This window comes from Phymastichus coffea, unplaced genomic scaffold (genome assembly GCF_024137745.1).
Source record: "Phymastichus coffea isolate CEN01 unplaced genomic scaffold, Cenicafe_Pcof_1.1 PCOF00013, whole genome shotgun sequence".
NCBI lineage: Eukaryota > Metazoa > Arthropoda > Insecta > Hymenoptera > Eulophidae > Phymastichus > Phymastichus coffea.
This window is the reverse complement of record NW_026706824.1, coordinates 3,422,951-3,436,726: the sequence shown is the minus strand read 5'-3', so window position 1 is coordinate 3,436,726 and position 13,776 is coordinate 3,422,951. Positions and strand designations below refer to the sequence as shown.

Genomic DNA, 13,776 nt, shown 5'->3' with positions numbered 1-13,776 from the left:
CCAAAATACCGTTGAACTAGTCTTTTTTCTAACATGTGTGGAAATGTGATGTATACCTATTGTATAGTATTAGTATGTACATACATACGAGTTTATGTGAGTATATGATATTACGAGGCCATGTATAGAACAATAGCATTTTCTCTATGGCTTTAAAAGCGTTGAATAGCGTGGAATCCAGGTTCAATTATTTTTGATCATTTTATTTACAGTGATTATTAATATTTACAATGTCCAAATCTTATTTATACATTGACAAAACGTCTGAAAAAGAAATTACTTTTGATTATTATATTGTCGTGATCATAGAAATAGAAATAATTATATTTTACCTCGCAATTTTCAGTTATATTTTCTGTGTGTGTCATAACCTCCAGAGGAATGCTTTTTAGTTGGTGATGTTGTGGCTCACGTCCATGTTTGTTAATTGCTTTTTTGTTTTAGTGTAGAGAATAATAGCTATTTTATCATGTGGTGCTTCCTCAAATATTTCTATGTCATATTTCAAATCATTAAAACTAATCCATTCTTTTTTGGGAGTAATGATGTAAGTTTTATAATGACTTATATTTTCAGGTATTCCAGGCTTTGCTGTTGTTTCATATTCAGGATCTCCTTCAAAAGAAACAATTCCTGAACACTCAAAGCATTGACTGTTCAATTCAATTGACTGAGGTATAGTTTCAAATTTGGTTTTGAAAGTTAATTTATTTTTCTGAAGATAATTTTCCAAAATTGATCAATTTTTCCTTTCATGAAGATACTCCACGTCTAACAAAATGTAACTTGTGAATCTGTATGAAGCTTTTGCTACTTTTTTCTGGCATTTGGGACAGACTATATTTTTATCACAAAAAGCTTGTTGAAGAATGCTTTGTAAATTTGTTATACCTTTTAAATAAAATTCTTGACTTGATAAAGATCTAGTGTAATAACTTTTTACAAATGTATGGTGACAGGAATGGCAAATGACATCTTGATAGTAACTTGGATAATTTTTCATGAAATGTTCGACACAATTGATGATATTATCTTGACAATGTATCACATTTGGTGTTGACCTTGGTTTAAATTTGTAGCAATCATATAACAGTTTTGCTCTTCTTTCATAAAATAGTTTGGAATCAAAATTTTCACAGTAATCCACTATAGTATGTAAAATATCGATACCATCCAAGTTACTTTCGTTATTTTGGATAGTCTGTGATATGAGCTTTGCAAATAAAGGATTATTGGTATGTGCACTAGTGAGAAGCTCAAAAATACTGTCAAATGGACATGTATTTAGAAATTTTATGAACATTTCAATGTCATTGATCATATACTTTTTACTTGATATTCTGTTTCCATTTAGAATTAATGCTCGACTTGCAGAAATACTTAAATTATGATTTAAATTCTCTTCAGGTGCAGTGTAACTGTTAGCTTCTGTAAATTGCGCATATGATGAAGAGTTGTTGCTAATATCTATATTTGATAAGGAATACAATGATGGAAACTGGTGAGTACTTTTAGCAGTTATTATAGGTGAAGACGTATAATGTGGCTCGATTTCTTCAATTTCTGATAGATTTAGACTACCATTTCCAATTTCAACATCATCAACTTTTAATTTATCTAAATCCAAATGTAAAAATACGTCCTCCTTCTCTATCTTCTGCTTTTTTAGTATTTTTTCTAATGGTAATCTTGCCATTGCAAAATTAACAAGTGCAATAATTCTATTCCTATCATGTAACATATATTTCTGGATCATAATTGGTTGAGGAATACGTTTTTTTACAATTCTAAAGTACGTTTCAGATCTTGCAGATGACCTAACTTTATTAGGTGAGCAAAAGTGTTTCCTCATACAATTAGTCCACACAGGAAAAGTATAGCACAAATTTTTAAAATTTTTCAAAAAACTTGGACACTCAAAAAAATTTTGCTTGTCTGTGATTGATTTATTAATCGACTCACTTTGTGCCATTGTTTTTTCAAAAATATCATCTATGAATAATATCAATTCATTTTGATCTAAGTACTGACCTCCTTCGTTATTCTTTCTGCAATATTCACTTTCTTCATCCAAATGACTATATTTCTCCTTACAGAATCTGTAGGTCTTCAGAATTTCTAACAACGCTATTTTACTTTTGAAACAACGTGAGCCCAGATCATCAGTAGTATTCATTGCTACTGAAATATTAGCTTTGGTAATGATCACAAACTGCTCCAATATTTCCACTTGCGTTAAATAGCCTACACAGCGCAAATAGAATTCAATCATTGTAGGCTCTGAAGATTTGAAGCAGGTCCATTTCTTTATTGCCCGTAATAAGTGGGCAACGTCTTGTCCTATATAACACAAAGGCAAAATACTACTTTCTCCTATTAAAAACTTGTAACATTGCAATTTATAATTTTTGAAGGTCATCTTGTTGAATGCCAGAGAAATTGAATTCTGTAAAACTAGAGACCTATCAGTCGTAATTTCTTTAGGGATTTTTGCTCCACATTCTATCCAATTTGACAAACATTCTTGAACGATTGACGTGTCATGAACCGATGAGATCATTTGAAGCAAAGGTATTATTTTTTCTTCGAATCCAATCACCATGATGTAAACAAACAATGATTTACTGTGAACATTGGGGTAAAAAGAGTATATTTTTTCACTAAGCTACCTGAAGCATCAAATGACAGTGGCAACTGTTTCGATTGCAAATGATTCCACAATCTTATCTGGTTATCGAGGCAATACCATGTGTAAAATGGAGAAAGAGACATTTTGTGAACACTACATGTATCCAAAAACTGCTTCATTGTTATTGAACAACCTTTGTAGTGGATAAAACCTATCGCTTCGTTTAGAGCCTCTTCTCGTACTTTATTTAAAGTATCGCTGGTATTGAGTGTTGGAGACTCATAATCGGTATCCAATTTTTTCAATGCATTTTCTCGATACTCCCCAACTGTTTTGTTGACTAAAATCTCTTTCATTTCTGATCTTCTAAATCCTTTCAGTATCCTTTTCTTGGTGTGTTTAATTTCAGAAGTTTTAAAGGTGTTAATCTGGAATTTATAACACTGTTCTTCACTATGAATACCTTCACCACTTATGAATGACTTACAGTCGGAGCAAAATCCATTAAATTTAAACATGTCATCTTCTGTTATCCACCCATTTTTCAAATTGAAACAACAAGGTAATTTTGATTCTTTGTGTATTGCAGTTGCTATTACGTCAGTCCAACCTTTTTTTTTAATTTTTTTATCTGAACTGTCAGTAATTTTATTAGCTGGAACTTCTATGAAAACTTTTATTTGTTCACAATTCTTAGGATTTTTATTTACTTTGTTTTTCTGATGATCACATTCACAATCTTCATCTGAAATTTTATTGGAGATTTTTCTTGTTTGTTTCAATTTGAAAGCAACTTCTAAGTTTGATTTGCACTCGTGTCTATTATTATACAAATATAAATATAACGACTTTGCAGACATTTTTAGCTGTAAACTGTTTTTTATTACACTCCAAATAGGATCACTCTCTTGTTTTAGAAATTGTCCATTAAACATTGTCGGCCACACTTTCAGTCTTTCTTCGAGTTCACTCGGTTCAATTTCAGGTTTTCGAGGCATTTTGAATCACAGAATTTATGTAGTATATTTTAGATTAATTATTAAACTATTATTAGATTATTTTAGATTAATTATTAGTGTTTATTTAAACTAAGCTATGAACGGACTATAATTTATAACAGTAGATTTTCAACACGCTTTCAACACATCATCACTATAAACGTATGTTTTTCTATTGTTTTCTCGTACAATCTGCTTGTGTTGACTTGCATTTGAATTCTTAGAAATGCCCGCCCATAGATAATGAAGTACAAAACCGCGAATTACAAAATCATAAAATATCTATATTCTTATTGGATAATGAAACAATAAAATTTGAATATGAACGTCACCTTCTGGTCAGACTTTCAAAATTATCTCAACTCTCTACGGTTTTTTTTAAATTTAATGCCATATGCAATAGGTGTAAATAAATTGTGATCATAGACATTGTATATTTGGATTTATTTGAACGGATTGTTATTGGAATATTATTAATATTTTATTTATTTTGCAGGATCTACAATTGACTGATTAAATGGGAAAAAGAGGACGAAAGACTACTGTTCATCATGAACAACGCTTAGAAGAGTTACAAAAGCATGAGATTTTTTACAGCAACGGTGTTGTTAAAAAAGAGGGTGACGCAGTATGGGTTTCAATATGCAACAAACTCAATGCCAACAATACTGGAGAGAAACTTAAACCAAAAAACTTACAAATATACGTCGCCCAAAATAGATGTGGCATATTAACATCATTAAAAGCAAGATTGGTGCATTCAACCGAAGCTATTGAGCATGAGGAAATTTCAGAAAATACTTGCAAAATTAAATGCAAGGTAGAAGAGAAGCTGATACATCTTCAACAAGATGCCCTATACAAACTTTTTATCAAAGAGTTAATAGCAGTACCTTTTACAGTTTTAAAATTCTTCAAGGATGTGTTTCATAACGTCTCAGTACTAGCAGTATCAGAAGAAATAGAATTTCTTTTTGGTGCAGTAGGCTGTTTTTGCCAAAATTTTGTATCTCCAGATGGGTATGCCAGTGAAACAGTGTTTTTATTTTCTTTGGGTGCAGTGATGAACGGTGAATTGTTACCCATTAGTCAAATAATAACTGAATGTGGTACTAGAACTTCAATGATTACAAGATTTTTTAGTTTATGTATTAAAGACGGTTTTAAAGTTCCAAAAAAATAGGTATTGATTACATATGGAATCATTATGTTGCAATCAATTCAGTTTTCAATATAAACTTAAAGCTTGAAGTATATTTAATGAAATGTTTCTATAGTTTATTAGAAAGAGATGGAAACAATTATCTGCTAAAACCAAGGGTAAATAAGAAAAAAATGTTATATGGCGAATTACCTAATTGTATTATAATTATGGAAAAATGATTTCTTATAGTCTCAGTTATGCAATGGGATTCCTTAAAAAACAACAGGTTTGAAAATGTAAAAAAATTTCACATATACTGCATTATTTTATTAAGTATGCAAAAGAACTTGCAAGATTTTGAATCTACACTTGAACATACTTTTACATTTTTCTACAGTAAGTATCAGTCTGATAGGAGCAAACATTCTTTTGATTTTTTAAAAAATAAAGTTGAAGAATTGAATATTGCACACATTTTTAAAGAAACTGTAAAGAATATGGAACATTTAACAGAAATAGATACTACTATGCCAAAAGAGATCAACTATGAAGAATGTGAAGTTATAATTGAATACATTAAATTGGTATTCGTACAAGCAAAAAAACGGTTACCAGCTATTGAAAAGCCAGAACTCAATGAATCTAGAAATGCTTTTCATAATGCAGAATTTATTAAACAAGTAATGAAACTTAGCATTGAATTTGTTTTGTGGTCCCAAGTAATGATTGCTGATGAAAAAAATGAAGGAATGAAATTGATGGAAGAATACAAAAAAGAGTTTGAAGATAGTTCCTTGAATTTGGAGGAGCAACCAACAGCCGATATTTTTGTGATGAGGAATACTAATTATGTTGACAAAAAATTGACAGTCTTGAGGCATGAATGAGTAAAGCAAGTATGGATGTAATCATACAAAATGGTAATATGATTGAGTCAGATTTGGAAACTAGTTATTTAACTGACGAAGAAAACTGGACGGGAAAGAATCCACATGTGAGGTTTGATTACAGTTGTCGCAGTGATGTTAGTTCAAGATCATGTACTAGTGGAAGTGAAAGCGATACGGACAATGAATTTTATACACAAGAAGTTGATAATTTTACAGACAGTAATCACAATGAGATTGTAGAAAACATATGTGAAGTGTGACGTAATGAACATTTGAATGTAGTGGAGCAATCTCATGAAGCTCGAATAGAAGAAAAAGAAAATTCTGTAAATGATGAGCGCAAGATCAAAAACATCAGTGACAATGCTACAGACGATAAAACTGAAAGAGGAAAGTTGTTAAGATTGTATCCTGAAATTTCATTGAGGTTACAAAGACTATCTAAAGTTCCTAGAAAAACGATAGTAATAAAAAATGAAAATTTAATGATTCCCAAAGTTGTTAAAAAGAATCGGTTGTCTGTGCAAACAACCAGTTACTTTGATTCCATAATAGAAATTCTGACTTCAGCTTATTTTAATATCAGTGAATTTAAAAACTTTATGAACAGTAATGATATAGTTTTTGAAGAAATAAAAAGAGAATTTTTTACAATCGTTCATTCATATGTAAGCACACTTAATACTACAATTATTTATAATGACAGGACCAAATTTTTGGAAAAATTGTGTACTGAAAGGTACAACAATAAGCTTTACTGGAATAAGTCTGTTGGGATATTTTATGAAAGAATAATGTATCCTAGTATTTTTTCCAAATTACTATGTTTGGATTGTGATACATTTGAATATCAACATACAAATTGTATACACTTAACGCTAACAGAACTATCGTCTGTAGATATAGGTCTTGAAATATATAAAAAATTTGAGGGTCAATCACAAATTGAATGTGAAAATTGTAACAACTTATTGTTGCTGTACGAAATAGATTTTAAAAATTTACTTTGTATTGACTTAGAGAAGGTTGATGAAGACACTTCTATTAAATTAAGTGATTTACATGTATATTTGAAAATTAAAAAACAGTTGTTCACATTGGTTGGAATCATAGCATACACAAAATCAATAAAAGAAAACTATCGACATTATGTTGCATATACAAGAGATAATGGTTCCAGATGGTTTGAGTACAACGATTGGCATGATTCTAATAAGCCAATAAAATATGAGAAAATGAATAAATGTAGAAATATAGCTCTAGCTATTTACATTGTATTTAATTCTGAAGAAGTGTCAAATAGCAATGATACTGTGGAAGAAGCTTTGAGTATCAATCAGACTAGAGAAGAAACAACAAATGTTAGCAAATCTGATAATAAACCTGAATGTGACTTCCAGCTTCATTAATAACGTATGTCAAATTCTATATTTATTGAATTACCTAGCTTTAATTATTGTTTACTGTAAATATTTTTTTTACAGATTTTGTAGATGCAAAACCATAAAATTTAAACTATTGTTTATTAAAGCTTTGACCATGAACAAGATCATAGATAAATTTCAAATCGCAAAAGAAAGCAGCATGGACTATTACTAATTTAACATCTGGAGGCAATGTACCTCAGCTTGCTTACTTAGTTCAACAGGGAGTTCTGACTCCATTCTGCATGCTTTTTGAATCAAAAGATATGAAGTGCGTTCTCGTTGTCCTAGATGATTTGACAAATATTTTTAATGCTGCAAAAAAAGATGGTAAAAATTGATAGAGTAGCTTTAATGATGGAAGAAGTTGAAGGTTTGGATGGAATGGAAGCTTCGCTAACACATGAAAACCAACAAGTTTACCAGAAGGCTGGGAATATTATTGATGCCTTCTTTTCGAAAGAGGTAAGATCTTTTTCAATTTATCTTCATTAATGAAATATACATGATATTATTTTTCATAAATCAATATATTTTTTGTACAGGAAGCCGATCCCGATGTTGCTCCAGCTACCAACGAAAATGGTCAACTCGAGTTTCAAGCAGCAACTACTGCGTCGCAAGGTGGTTTCCAATTCTGAATCAAGAATTCGTCTAACTTTTATTTGACAGTTTTGGTTGTTTGTATATAACATTATTGCGTGATGGAATATCAGCGTAGAATATTTATAATTTGAAAGCATTTGATGTTTAGTTTCAAGTTTTTTAAACTATGCTTTTAAAACCAACTATCTCCAGAAAAAAAAAATTTTTTTTGATTAAATACCCTCGTTTTTTCGGCAATTGCAATTTTAAATTGTTATTATTTATACTTAATTAGGCTATAAATCTTGTGACTATTTTAGTAATTCTTTTCTATTTTTATATAAAATAAAACTGGTTAACTTTTAAGTTTTTTTTTTATTGGTCAACCTACTAACAAGTAACATAATCATTTGATAATATAAATAATATAAATAAAAATTATGCAAAAATGATTTTGATACAGTGTTAATTAAATTAACACAACACTTCGAAAATTGTTTTCTTTTTCACTCGACAATGATAATTGGGCTATCTAAAAATCTCAAATGTATTAAATACTGTGTATTACACTAGATTACAATGATCATGGTTTATAAAATTATATTTACATATTTATTTTAAATATATAACTTATCCAATGGCGGATGATGAATCTCTCGTTTTGACTGATTACTTAAAATAAATTCAACGCCATATTCCTCTTGGCTTAGATATTTTTTTTGTGTATAAAAACTATAAAAATACTTGGCTCGCAAATGCGAAGAAAAATAAAATCTCTCGACATTGCAGCTTCACACCGAAATTCTGTATTTCATAACTAATATTTCCAAAAAACAAGTATACGAGGTGTGATCAAAAAGTAAGGTGAATTTTTATTTTTCTCAAAAAATATTTATTTATTCATCAATTTTTATTTTATCTCCTTCAAAGTAATCCCCCTCGGATATAATGAACTTGTGCCAACGCTTTTTCCAATCCTCAAAGCATTTCCAAAAATCATTTTTTGTGATCTTGTTTAATTCATCCTTCGATGCCGTCTTTATCTCCTCAATCGTGGCAAAACGCCGTCCTTTGATGGGCCTCTTCAGTTTTAGGAACAAGAAGAAGTTACAGGGGGCCAGATCTGGGGAATACGGTGCCTGTGGCATCGTTACTGTGTTGGTTTTAGCCAAAAATTCGCGCACAAGCAACGATGTGTGAGCAGGGGCGTTATCATGGTCCAAAAGCCAATTTTTATTTTTCCACAAATTCGGACGTTTCTGGCGGATTGCTTCGCGCAAATTGCGCATAACTTGCAGGTAATATTCCTTATTTACTGTTCTACCCTGTGGCAAGAACTCATGATGCACCACGCCCCTGCAGTCAAAGAAAACTGTAAGCAAAACCTTTACATTTGATCGAACTTGGCGTGCTTTTTTTGGTCTTGGTGATCCAGAATGCCTCCACTGGGACGATTGAGTCTTAGTCTCGACGTCATAACCGTATACCCATATTTTGTCACCTGTTATAACCCTGTTGAGTAAATCTGGATCATCGTTGACGTCATTCAGTAGCTCTTGGGCGATGCTCATGCGACGTTTCTTTTGGTCGAAATTGAGCAATTTCGGAACAAACTTCGCTGACACACGTCTCATGTCTAAAACACTCGTCAAAATTGATTGGCACGAACCAAATGAGATGCCAATATCATCAGCAATTTCTCTAATGGTAATTCAACGATTTCCCAACACTATTTTCTTCACTTCTTCAACATTCTCATCAGTTGTTGATGTGCTGGGGCGTCCAGAACGAGGTTCGTCGTCGGTGTCTTCTCGGCCTTCTTGGAAGAGTTTATACAACTTGTAAACATTTTTTTGCTTAAAGTAGACTCACCGTATGCCACTTTCAGCATTTCAAGTGTTTTGGAACATTTGATTCCATTTTTCACACAAAATTTAATGCAAACTCTTTGATCCATGTTTTTAGATAGCAATCGTGGAGCACGCAAAACACTTCTAACCTTAATGCCTCTCCCAAACAAACCAAACATACTACAAATCTGAAATTTGGAACGTATGTTCTAGACGAGTGTACCGACATAACCAAATAAAAAAGTCGAAGATCGAACGGACGTAGCCCGCTAAATTTCAAAATTCACCTTACTTTTTGATCACACCTCGTATTCATATACGAGTAAGTGGAAAGGATCTATACTATAGAGACTATTAGTGAAAAGTAGTCGGCCGCATGCTAAGCTACTGAGATCGCAGGTTTGCTTCATCATGTACGTTACTTGAAAGTCGTGAAGGAATATTTCATTAATCTTAGAAAACTCAACTATATTTATCTTTGTACTCAACTTTATCGATTGATCAAGTCACTGTGATCGTTTATGAACAAGTGATAGACAAAAGCTGCTTTTTTCGTACAGAGAGAGAAAGAAAGAGAGTATCTGGAAAATGCCAAGAGATAGAACTTTTCTGCAGAGAGAGAGGAAGCATATGTACAGAGATCGTCGGAATCGACGTCGCAATTATTAATAGTAGAGAAGCGAGAGAGATATAGAGAGCGCTTTTTCGCCTAAAACATATTGGCATTTCTTTCGAGTTTTGCATTGATATTTGAAATTGTTTTTTTTCGTCACACGCTAGGAATAGAATTGACGAAATCCGCGAGGACGGAATGCCAAATTTTTATGTATTTCCAATGGTGGAGTAATCAGGGGGTTGAATGATAAATGAATTGCATTTTTTAATCTCCAAAGCTCTTGGTGTCGAAGCAGCGCTCCTCTTCAAAGACCGAAAGATATCGCGCGTGCTTGGGGTGCATTGGGAAACTAAATCATTAATAAATGTTTTTCGGAGGCATTTTAACGGGAATGGGAAACTAAATCGTTAATACATGTTTTTCGGAGCCTTTTTAACGAATCTCATTGATTTAGTTCCTGCTGCTACGCGGAGTTAAAGTCGCTCGCCCTGTGGTAACAGCGGGTTTTCAAATAAAACACGCTTTCAGTTACCAACCCAACGCGCTAACTTACATAACCTAGAAAAGCAGTAGGCCATTTCGTAAAGCGGAACGAGAAACGAACCAAGTGACCTCTGCCTTTCATTCAAATGAGCTCGCTACGTCAGTAGTTGTTTGAATTTATTGCAAATAGCGATGGCATCCGCAATTATATTTGTTTGCATATCCGAATTCTGCAAACAATTCCGCATTTATGGCAATTTTTTTTTTCAAGATACATGTAGTTTAAACAGCGTCTTGAGCACAGAGGAGGCTTGCCGCGCACATAGGCTGCTGAGCGCCGACGGTAATATTGGATTAATTCAATTGTTGCATAATCATTGCAGATTTTCCATAACGAAAGTCATTTTCGATATCCGCAATTAATTTGCAAACGTACCATTATATTTTCGCCTTTAATGGAAGTGTCTTTACTAATATAAATGGGCCCTCCCCTAATTTTAACAGCGATGGAGGTTTTCAATTTATTGCAAATGATCTATGACTTCCGCAATTTTTTTATTTGCACTTGCAAATTCTGCAAACAATTCCGCAATTATTACAATTTTTTTCGGATCGATATTTTGATATCTATCGCCTGGTTCGACGATCTGTAGAAGGCGCTTGGTAAGCTATATGCTGGCTAGGTGGAACCCCTCGGCGGGGGGGTCCCGTCTCTAACTTACTAGGTGCGTATATCGTATAGCGTGGATGCTGCTATGATCAGGGTGTCGGTGGTGCCTCCCGACAACCCCAAGCCGTGTGGAAAAATCAAATTAGAAATTGTATCTTTGTAATATTATGTAAATAAATAAATAAATTGATAGTATAAAACTAGTATGTAGTTCTTGTAGATAGCTTGGAGATGGACGGGGGACGCTACTCTCTTTCTCTATCTAAGCAAGCGCTATAAGTTGTCTTAGTCGATTTTGGGAACCATTAGACCCCATAGTTAATTTCATTTGAATATCAATTACTAGAACATTTAGAAATTTCATTTAATTATTAATTTATTCAATTAATTCAATTATACATTGAATATAGAACAGTCCGTCTATAATCTTTATTTTCAGTAGTCGACATAGCTATTTCGGAATATTTAGATGAATTTTTATATGTATTACTATCAACTTCATTGATACCTTTGAGTTCGGATTACTTCTGTCTATCTCTAATCCATATAAACCATTTTAATACATTTGTAACGGCACATACAAAGTTAGCTCGATAGCCGTAATGATATAATATACACAGCAACGGTAGTCGATTCGATTAATCGATCCGTTCGCGATTCGGTACACTCGCAATGTTACATGACTAAGAGAGAGAAAGAGAGAGAGGGCGCGCGAGAGCTTAAAAGTTTCAGTTAAGCCTTAGCTGTTTTTGAGAGAGTCCGCCAATTAGTTTGTACAGTGATTCACCGTTTTCCACAAAAAGTTTTCCTGAATTTTTTTGATACGTATGCGAGCGCTAGTGAGAAAGCTAAGCAGCAGCAGAAGCGTTATAGCAGCACCAAATAAAACAGCAGATTTTTCAGTCAGGCAGCGCAGCTGATTAATAAGGAGGAAACCGTTGGCAGAAAAGGATTTCTCTTCAACGATTACGGCTGATCACCGTAATTGCACCGCAGGATATTATTAATCATTGTAAATCTTATCCACGTGCGTTAGTCTTTCGGCCCGTCAAGGACTGTAATTTTCTGGAATTAAACATAATTAATTTTATTCGCCACATTACGTTATTTCGTTTCCTAATAGTTTAAGGGATCTATCACGGATTAAATTTTAAACCGATTTCATCTAGGGGATTAGTCGGACTAAGCATAAGTTCACTCACACCTAAGATAGATCGAGTGTCACAACTCGGTTGGAAAGAAGACACTGAAACGAAAGTATCAAACGTAAAGGCGAATACACGTATATTTATACGTGTTTAACGGAGCGGCGCTTAACTCTGCATCGTGGGAGTTTGTGCATTAATAAATTCCTATTGTACTATTTAATTTACCTCGTCAACTACAACGTTTTTAATGGCAAAAGCAAATCTCTCAATGGTGGACATCTCATGTCACTTTCATGATCCCAAATTTTTCTATAAAAGAAAAAAAAGTTTTTATGGCCAATTCCATCTCAGATCATGCAGAGCTCCCCACACACCTGTCACCAAGCTACTCCAAAGTATTTTTTTATTGTTCTAGGTCAAAAATAAGAGGACCCGTATTTTTTCTTTTCTCTCTCAGATGCATAGTTCCGTCAATAATGCAATCGGAAAATGCACTGCTGAAAAGGGAAAATTGAGAAAATTTTTCCAATTAAATTTGGTTTCCTCAATATTTTTTTTATTTTTCGATACAATTAAATAATTTTTATGTCATCTATAGTAGAAACGAAGTTCTTCAAGTCTAATTTATCAAAAATATGAATGTATGCATTTTTCGGGAGAAAATGCATGTTTTCGAAAAAGTGCATCTTGGAGAAAAAATTGTGTATCTCAAAAAGGCCATAATTTTTTGCGCTCAAATTTTTTTTATATATTCTTAGTACCAATACCTTCAAATCCATTCGATCAAAATTTGCTGTTTTTTCGTTGTATCGCTTAAAAAAATTAAAAAAAAAAGTTTTACATTTTCAAGTCAAACGCGATAAATACATAGGTACAGCGAATGGAAATCAAAGCTGAGAAAGAAAGGGTGACGTTAAATTATCAACATTTGCTGATGCATATAGATTTTGCTGAGAATTGGTCTGTAATTTTGAAAAATCCAGTTCAAGGGAATCATTGGGTGAATAAACAGATTTCAATTTTCACTGCTGTTTGCTACATAGGCGGAATTACAAAGAGTTATACTGTAATTAGTGAAGACATAAAACATGATTATTCTCATGCATTGGCAGCAATACAAATAATTCTTGAACATATAACTAGATACACACAAGAAACGTATGGAAATTCGATTGATTCTATAACTTTAGTATCTGATGGCTCTGCAAGTCATTTCAAAAATAGATTCCAGTTAAATGAATTTTTAAATGCAAGTATGAGTAAAAAATGGATATTCTCTGCTACTGGTCATGGAAAGGGTGCTGTAGATGGTATAGGTGGTTTGGTAAAGCATTATGCA

General features: G+C 32.7%; 1 protein-coding gene across 1 annotated transcript in view; it reads right to left on the bottom strand.

The window, feature by feature from the left end:
• The window catches only part of LOC131673513 (uncharacterized), a 1,322,481-nt gene that overhangs the window by 1,101,345 nt on the left and 207,360 nt on the right, over nucleotides 1-13,776 (bottom strand). The gene's annotated exons all lie outside the window — the stretch shown is intronic.